Raw genomic sequence first — 10381 nt, forward strand, 5'->3', positions numbered from 1 at the left:
TACAGGAAAAAATACTGAACTTTTCTTTCTTCTAACTCTACCCAACCATATTTCTCTCACCTTCATGGTTACAATAGAAGGCAATGGGACAGCATCAATATCACACACTGGAGAGAAAGAGCCAAAACCTGATGGGAAAAACAAAGTATACTGTAGTTTTGAACTATTTAAATTACATTGAACTATTTAAAATACATGCATGCATACCCCCTTGCCTTGAGGAAGTCTTCTGATTTTGTTTGCATGTACTTTGGTATGTTCTGGTGGAATTCTCAAGCACACTAGCTCTGAGGCCTTTAGTGTGAAAGCTGGTGGTCTGAGGCCAGACAGTCTACTCTGTTGTCCCTCATTTTCTGTGCTTATGTTACACTGAAAAAAGTTTTAATGGTTTGGTGTAAATAGAGCAAGATTAAAAAGAAAGCCTTTCTAAAGAGACTTTCAGAAAGTTAAAGACAACAATCATTACATTAAAAATTCCATCATTAGTGCCTTAATACTATGACCTATCATAAAAATGCTATTTTAATTGTCTTATCATCTATTTAAATGTTTTGTGTTTATTGTTATTCCCAGCAGCTAACAATGAGAAAAAAAGCAGCAATGAACTCAGTTTGAGACCATTTTTTTACTGCAAATCATTACTAATGAGCTCTGAAGAACATGTTGCTGACCCTATTTCTTTTGTAATTTCATAAAATTATTAGTAATGCTTATTACAAAGTACATATAAAGCAAATATACATGTGTATATGCATATCTTAACAGATAAACTTTAATCCAAAAAACAAAGCTGTTTTGTTTTTAGTTTTTTCTTTTCCATAAGACAAACTGTGCTTAATGAACTTTACTAAAATTTCACAGAACTCAAAAGAGAACACAATGAAGAATGCAGACCCTGCATATGGAGATGTGTATGCAAGAAGTGGACTGCCTTTTAACCTCAGTGTGATTGAGAAGCTCTGTGCCAACAAAGTACTGGACTTTGTAATGAAACCCCCTTTCTTCACAGAAAAGTCTCAACTGGATTTCTCCAGAAATCTTCACCATGGCTGATTTTAGGACTATCAGCAAAAGAATCTCTACAAAAGAGTTAATGTAGATAAACTTGCGATTTTTGTGTTGCCCTGTTTTACTTGGCCAGTGGCCGGGAAGAAATCAGCACTCCAGTTGCCGGACACCCCCTTTCTAGTTTTTCACAAACATGTATCCAGTATAGTAGTTTGTAGAAATGTATAAACAAGGCCTTTGGCCTTGAGCTGGGGCTTCACAGAGATGTCTACATTTCTAAGATAAGAGAAGTTACCAATTGGGCTCCATGGTAACAGCTAGCAGGGGGAGGAAAGAAAGGGGAGAAGAAGCTCTCCCCTTCTCAGATGTTGTCCTTGAAGGGTTAACTTGCCCAGAACAGTGAAAGGAAGAAAAAAAAATCTGCTTTTATGTGAACTTCTACAGACTGTGAACTTCTGAGCCCCTCCTCTTACATGCTGGGTATGAAATTCTGAAACTACCTGAACTCGGGGTTCAGGGGATGGATTGATTACGGCAAAAGCTGTGCCCTTTGAACCTGGCTGCAGCCAAAAAAGAAAAAAGAAAACTGTTTCCTGCTATCTTCAGTGCCTTGCCTTGTCTGTCCCTACAACAACTTAAAGTTAGGAAATGCAGGCCCAGCCCTGGTGGGTTACTAGGGTATGCTGAGGACTCCAGTGCTCACCTTTCATACTTTAACATGGATATAATAGCTTTTATTTTATGAGGCACTTGGAAGAATTAAATTTAGAATATTAGCAAACACCTAATGATGATATATAAAATATCCATTTTATTTTTAATATCAGAACTTTAATGCCAAATATGTCATTAAGATTCCAGTATATTGATTCAAATATCTCAGATATCTATTTCTAAAGGTAATACAAAAAAATAGATAGGTAATTATATGAATTTTTATTTCATTATATTGTTGGAAAAAGAATGCAGATGATATTTGTATTCAAGGGAGAGCAAATTATTTGTGCTTATCTCAAAGATAAGTGTTCATTTCCTCCTACTACTTATCAGACAAGACACAAAATGTTCATCACCTACCCCTGCTGGTGTTCAATTTTGCTAATATTTCAATGAAATTGACACAGATGCAACAAATAGGTTGAAAATCATAACCTAGAGCTTATACCTATTATAATATTAACTAATAGTAATATAATGGTAATTTTAATGCATTTATATTACTATGTAATTTTATCATATGTCATATGCTATATTTTTCTAAGTATTCCACAACTGGAACAATGGAACAAAATTCTAGAATCTCATGATGTCAGACTCACCAGTTACCTCTGTGACCTCTAGTAAGTCACCTAATCTTTTCCAGTTTCTTCACTATGAAATGTGGATAGTAATAGTACCTCTGAAGACTGCTGTGAATGATCTAACAAGTTATCCCAGGTTTAGAGCTTAGTGCCATGTCTGACACACAGGAAGGACTCAATAAATGCTTGTTGTTACAATATGACTGTATATTTCTATACATGAGCATTTTGGACATGCTGACCAATTCCCACACTATATTTGTAAAGAACAAAAAGATTACCATCTATCCAGATTCATTTTCTTTTCTGAGTTAGGGCATGTTTCCCTGTAGTTTATTCAGATGAAATCTAAGTGATTTCTGCTTTCAAGGTCAATTTGATTACCCAAATCATTTGACCCAGAAAATCTGTAATATACTTTAATAGCTTTATGGCCTCATATTCGTAAGAGGCCTAGTAAAGTTTTATTCCAGATTTTTGACATATAACTTCATTTCTTCATTCATCTTTTTTAAAAAAAGGGATTATATGAAACCCCTATCACAATCCAGGCACTAAATTAACTTGTGGTATACAAAGTTAAGCAAAATTTTAAATGCAATGTCTGCATACATGCAGTATGGAAGAGAACTTTTCATCAGAGTCATTACATAAACAAATCTAAAATTCCAACTGTAGCAAGTGATCTAAAGGAGAAAACCAAAATGCTAGGGGACTATATATAGTTCTTTGTGTGGGGGGGATTATTGGGGATTGACTCAGGACCACTCAACCATTGAACAACATCCCCAGCCCTATTTTGTATTTTATTTAGTGACAGGGTCTCATTGAGTTGCTTAGCACCTCACCATTGCTGAGGATGGCTTTGAACTCTTGAACCTCCTACCTCAGCCTCCCAAGCTGCTGGGATTACAGGTGGTTTTAAAGGAGAAGAACAAATTATTTTGGTGAATAAAGCTACTCTGGAGAAATGAAAATTGAGTTGAAGAAAAGGTTAGGGTACAAAGTGTGAGCAACTGTGCTCCAAGCACAGGGACATGTGTAGATAGGAGGGTTTCTAAAGGACCCTAGAGAAGGAAGGGGAGGCTGTAGTTTAGAGGAGAAGAATGACGTGAATGAGATGAGGCTAGAGGAGTAAACCAAGCCACCCAAACCTGTCCAAGAGTTCGTTTATCTGATCCTAAGCACAAAGGGTAGCCACTGGAGAATTTTAAGCATGATCATGCCTCAGTTTTGAGGAAAGGAAGTGGGTGATCTGACTCTACGTGAGTTCTGTGAAGACACTTTGGAGATTAGAGTAATTGTGGAGAAACCAGTTAAGAGGCTGTTGCCAGGCTTCAAAAGAGAGAAAGCAGAGGCATAGTTAGATTAGGGCAAGTGAGCTAGAGATTTTGCAAGAGATGGAGACAGAGCTTGGTTTTCATAAAACATTCACTCTTCCCTGTCATTGCCCAGGCTCATTTTTTCATGTAAAGATATTTTCATTCTGAAATAGTCTAAAGAATCCAAGGAAAGGTTAATAGTGGGTAAATGATTCCACATACACTTGAAGTCATGAAGAAAAATTTCTGAATAATCTGTATTGTTTCCTCCTAGGTGAGAGTCTGTTGGTATTGCTATAAAACAGCATTTCCTTTGAGAATAACAAAGAAAACAGTTTCCATTGAAACACATTTTTATTATGAAAATGATATAGGTAATAATCATTTACAAGAAATTAGATTAAAAAGTAGTAACAATTTTAAATCAAAACTGAAAGAAAGGAAAACACTTCCACGAACTTTGGAATCTGCAGAACAAATAGCTGCTGTCTCTGGGAGAAGAGCTCCCATATTTTGGCGACTAAGCAATCGTGCTTTTATGTGTGATAACCAAAGCACCATCCTCCTTAAACGGTAAATGAATGAAAACGAACACGTGCGCGTACCCACACACACATACACATGCATTCCTAACATATAAGTCACACATCCCACAGGATTAGGTAGAAAAACAAAAGGAATGGTACATCTTCCTTGCACAAAACCAAGACATAGAAACATCTATTACAATTTTCTCTATGATAAATTACATCTCGCCCCCTAAAAGAAAAAAAAATCAAATCATTGGCAGTCTAATTCTCCCAAAGTAGAAGTGAGACATTAATTTAGATCATTGTGCACGTTGAAAACTTACTGCACTGCAGGGATTTCCAATTACATAATGCAGAATCAGAACTCTGTTTGGGTGCCACTTGGCTGCCAACAGCCATGGGTGAGCTGTGTAACACTCCTCTGTCATGTAGCTCATGTGAGAAAAGAATTCTGCTGTTCCAAGAAATGGCACTCATCTTGGAGACCTTCCCAGTCACACAAAAGAGCATAATTTCCACATTATCCCCAGGCATACTGTCTAGGATGATAAGTCTATGATAGCTTTATGTGTAAATTATATACACAGTTCTACTAATGAAAGCCACATGGACTGCTTTTTGGAGGTGGCAATGCAGAAAAACAGAATCAATTTGTTCCTCTGTTTTTATAAAATGATACCTAAGCTATCTACAATCATCAACAGAGACTGTGAGGGTTAGACGGTAGATAGGGTAATTGCACTGTGATTATTTGTAGATCAGGACTGGAGTTGGCAAGCAGTATCAAAAAGGTGCAGACTTAACTGGCTTATTGCAGTATTTTGGTTTTAAGTCCTTCAGACTTTTAATCTGGTACTTAACTCTGTTTTTCATCAGGGACTGCACTCTTTTTTGCATTGTGTTTTAATTTTTCTCTACATGAACACATACTTGCAAAAGAGACAGGAAGTAAAGGACAGATGAATATTTTCTTATATTTATTATCTATTTGGTGATGATATTCCATATGTGGTACACCTGTGTGCCAGACATATTAAACTGGAGGATAAGACCATGTTCTTTTCTCCTAGAAACTCACAGCTCTTTTGGTAAGGGTCAAAAAACATGACTTTTGTATACTGGCTATCAGTACCTTCTGGAGGATTTCTTTTTAGTTTATTAAACCCAGCCATTTAAAACCAAATAAAAACTGGAAAACAGGGATAAGTATAGTATAACTTAATATTTCTTGAGCATTTGTTACATATACATTTGACATATATCTAATCCTTATACTTGTAATTATATTTTAATCTTATTTTAAAGATGAGGAGATGGAGGCTTATCCAAGTTGAGCAACTTCTACAGCAGTGCAGGTCTAGCAAATGTAGAAGTTCACTTGATGTTGTCTTAATTCCATGGTGGTCTCTCTTATTCTTTTCTCTGCACTACTCCATCTTAATATTTTCAACCTCAACATTTAAACATTAATGCAAAGGGTTTTTGTTTGTTTGCAAATTTTAATTGCTTGATTTGGAAAATTTTCTTTAATCCATTTTTCTCTTCTGAGGATCTTAGTAAGAAAGTTAATCAAATCCTTCATTGATTATTCCACTGTAATCGAAGACATAAACACATTGTTTTTGCTTCTCAAATTACTCTCCTATTGCCTTCACGTTAAAGTTTATTTACTGAGCACCTGGCATATACTAAGCACTCTACTACGTTTAATATGCATAAAGATGTGGTCTTTGTCCTATACTTACAGGAAAGCTAGAATTAAATCATAAATTAATATCTAACAAATGCTATGGTAGGAAAAGTACTGAAGCACTTGCCAGCAGGGGGCTGAGCTGGATCTTCCCCTAGGGAGTGGACTCCAAACCTGAAGAAGAAACTTGAAGAGAACCTGGGCTAGCTTTGACTCTGACTTTTTTTGGTGGGGTCGGGAAATGGGGTACTGGGGATTGAACTCAGGGACACTCCATCACTGAGCCCCAGCCCTATTTTGTATTTTATTTAGAGGCAGGGTCTCATTAAATTGCCTAGTGCCTCACTTTTGCTGAGGCTGCCTTTGAACTTGCAATCCTCCTGCTTCAGCCTCCCGAGCTGCTGGGGTAACAGGCTCTTGCCACCATGCCCCACTGACTCTGACTTTTCTCAGCTGGATCTCATCTCCCAGAATTTCTATTTTACCCATACTATTCAACTGAATTTGCATTTCAACACTACCCTTCCTCTTTACAATTCTTTCTTTCTTTCTATATATATATATATATATATATATATATATATATATATAGCTGAGGATCAAACCCAGGGCCTCACACATGCAAGGAATGTGCTCTACCACTAAGCCACAACCCCAGTCCCTTTACAATTCTTATGTGGGAACTATCCTCAGGTCCAATCTTCTATGGTTGCTACTATTTAAAATTAGTAATTTGAACTATTTTCTTGGCTTTTTGCTTTTATGTGTATTTTCCATGAAGTAGCCTGGAGGATATTCACAGTCTTGCATATAAAAACATAATGCCTATTCCACATATTCCACACATAACATAAATAAATAAAATTATAAATCAGCAAAATGTTTAAAATTATATCCTTACCTTAAAAAAAACTTTAATATTACATGACTCATTTTTGTGTTATGCACAGAATTATTGTATATATGTTCCAACTTTAAAAAATGGATTATTTGTGCTTGGAAAGAACAAGAAACTTGGAATTATGAAGAATATATGTCCATGTTTACAATATCAGTAACCACTGGACATTGAAGTTGGGGGGATCAGTGGCACTTTTTCTACAATTGTTGAAATTGCAGGAAGATTAGCATCTCCTCAGACGATATAATAAATGTGGAAATTCCTGTGGTTTTCCAACATTCCAGTCACTCAAAAATGTCAGAGAAATGAATTAAACACCAGAAAAATAGTTTATTCCCATAAAATAAAAAGGACACACAGATTTCTAGAAGTTAGTGGGAAAAAAAGCATTAAAGCTGAAAATAAACAAATGTACCAATATTAGATCACATTTACTAAATTTACTGTGAAAAGGAAATGGTAAGTATGCCATTGACATGAGTTAAGTTTGCATATGTTCCTAAATTTGCCATCCTCATAGGTTACAGAAAACACTGAGGAACACAGGGTTAATTCCTCAGAAGTTCAGTGGAGTATATTCCCCATGTAAGGAAGGCCCTCTTTCCTTGTCTCCTTCCTTTCAAAAGAAGTAAATGTCCAAGAGGCAGGGATGGGATGATAGTTGCCTAGTCTGATGCCTGGTAATGTGGTGTTAGAGTCCTGTGATGTTGGGAGATTGACTGTGGGGAGGGAGAGGTGTGGATGCCCAGTCTGGAACATAGCTGTAACCTAAGCGAGGCTCTGAAAGTATCTGAAGCAGTTAAAAGGCATGGAATCAAGAGATTTTACTTACCAGGAAACAGATTAGACATACTTTAAGGATAGTGAGAGTGAGTTTCTGACTATCTATACAAAATTCATAAAGAAAAGTAGAGTACTAGAGGGAACTTCTTGATTAGATTAGGACTGAAAGTGTCAGTGTAAACTCTAGGTTTTCAATATACTTTTAGATATAAAAAATATAAATATGTGTAAATGTATGTATTCATATATTCCCAAGTTTTGTGCACTGGAAAAACCTGGGAATACTGAGTAACAATAAGCGTGATTAACAGCACTGATGTTGCTTTCTAAGTACCATCTTCCATAAGGGGAAATAGACTTGCTTAGAGAAATAGTGAATTTCAGAGCTGGGACAGAAAAAGTATGAGATGAGCCTTCTTGTGCCAGAAAATAAGTAAGCACTCAATGAATAAGTGGGAAGCCAACATAAATGAACTCCCACTGGTCAAATCAGGACAGTATGTGCATCCAAATAAGTAATGATATAACAAATTATAATCCATTAAATAAAATAGGCATCTAGGAATCTACACTGATAAAAAAATGAGTATATAGTTGGAGAGAAGAGAAAGTTTTTTTCTTATAGTAGAATAAAAGATGTAGAAGGAATATTGGAATTTAAAAATAACTACTGGGTAACCATAATTGTAATAATGTAGTCAAAGAATATCAACAAATACTAAAACCACAGAGAGAAAGTTTGATGAAGTGTGAGATGATTGTATAGCTTCATATGATCTTCATGTGAAATAGTTCTTAAATTATAAAGCAAAAATGGGTAACTTTACTTCTAGTATTGAAGAAACATCAAGCATATCCAAATTGAGGAGTATTCTACAAATAACTGCCAGTGTTGGTTCACAAAGATTAAGGAAATGCTTAGGAACTCTTTCAGACAAGAAGTTAAAAGATTAATGGCATCTAATGTGTCAATATTAATTTCCTACTTTGATGGCTATTCTGTGATAATATAGGAGAAGATTTTATTTCCAGAAATTATATACTAAAGTGCTTGGGGGTGATGTGGCAACATATTATTGAGTTACTCTCAAATGGTGCAGGAAAAAAGTCCTTTAAATTTTTTCAATAATTTTGATATTATTTTGAAATAAATACATATATACAGAGAGACAGAAGGAGGGCATATTTGAGAGTCCAATTTTAGTCAGTCTTTTTCTTCTACAAAATTTTTTACTCATATATGAAAAAATGTGTTACTTTTTCACACATAAACTTGTGTATATACATAGACATCAAATTGTCCCTCTTCAGTAGAAAAAAAATTTAGTATTAATTCTGTCACTTGCCACAGACATTTTCAAGTATGAAAAAACATTATATCTATAAAAGAAAGCCAGGCAAATATCACTAACATAGAAATTCATAGATACTGTGGGTTTTTTTTAATTTCACATATACTTGTCCATAAAACACAAATAGGTATTTCTTCTGTTGGAGAAAAGAAGGATGGCTACTCAAAGTTGACAGCAAGTGTCAAAGAAAACAAATTATTTCTATAAAATGAAAATGCTGATGGACACTGGAGGTCATATATAATGACCATATAGAAGGAGACGCCAAAGTGTGTCAAGTGGTGATACACCAAAATCCTCAGGAAAGGGCTGTTAGTACAGATTTTATTGTCCATCATTTGGAATAAGAATCTTGTAAGTGGCATTGTGTAAAATGAAGGGGTCCAGGAATGCACTCTCTTCCCATTTTCTGATGAACTAACTCCAGTCAAGCATTGCCATCCATCATTTCACCAAAACTGAAAGGCCACCAAAGACCTCTACATTGCCACATGCATTGTTCAGTTTCCTCTCATCCATTCTCTCAGCACAATATTACAAAGGTGATCACTCCTTCCTCCTTTCTTCACTTTGCTTACCTACCACTACCCAATTTCATCCTCATTCACTGTCTGCTATCTTTAATGCATCTTCATATTAGAGTTTCCAAGAGTTTGGATTCTGGATACCTTTTCCTCTTTATTTGAATATTTTCTTTTCAGAATCTCATTCAGTTTTATGGCTCTCAACATCATGTGTGTGCACTGGGATCCACTCTTTTTAAATTATTTATTTATTTATTTTAGTTGATTTTATTTTTATAAATACACGACAGCTGAATGCATTACAATTCTTATTACACATATAGAGCACATTTTTATATCATTGTATATAAAGTATGTTCATGCCAATTCATGTCTTCATACATGTACTTTTTTGCATTATGATTCTTATTACACATATATGCCACAATTTTTCATATCTCTGTATATAAAGTGTGTTGACACCCAATTTGTGTCTTCATACAGGTACTTTGGATAATGATGTCCATCACATTCTACCATCCTTGCTAATTCCCTGCCCCTTCCCTTTCCCTATCTAGAATTGATCTATTCATCCCATGCTCCCACTCCATACCCCACTATGATTCAGCCTCCTTATATCAGAGAAAACATAGAGCTGATTTCTTGATATCTCCATAGAGATGGTTATAAGTTATCTTCACCTTTACTTGTCTAAACTCTGGATTACTCTTTCAAAACCTGCTCTTCTAGCAGCTTCCCCTTCTCTGTTAGCAATAAACCCATCTTTCTGGTTGATCCAAGCACAACATCTCAGACATATGCATAAGAAACTCTTTCTCTTTCTCTCATGCCTATATCCAACCTGGTATAAGGACTGTCAGCTCCATCTTCAAAATATAACCAGAATTTCACTTGTTTTAGTACCTTCAGGGTCATGTCCCTGGTCCAAGCCACCTTAATCCCATGGATTACTAAAATAGCCTCTTCAGTA

This window comes from Marmota flaviventris, chromosome 11 (genome assembly GCF_047511675.1).
Source record: "Marmota flaviventris isolate mMarFla1 chromosome 11, mMarFla1.hap1, whole genome shotgun sequence".
Lineage (NCBI taxonomy): Eukaryota > Metazoa > Chordata > Mammalia > Rodentia > Sciuridae > Marmota > Marmota flaviventris.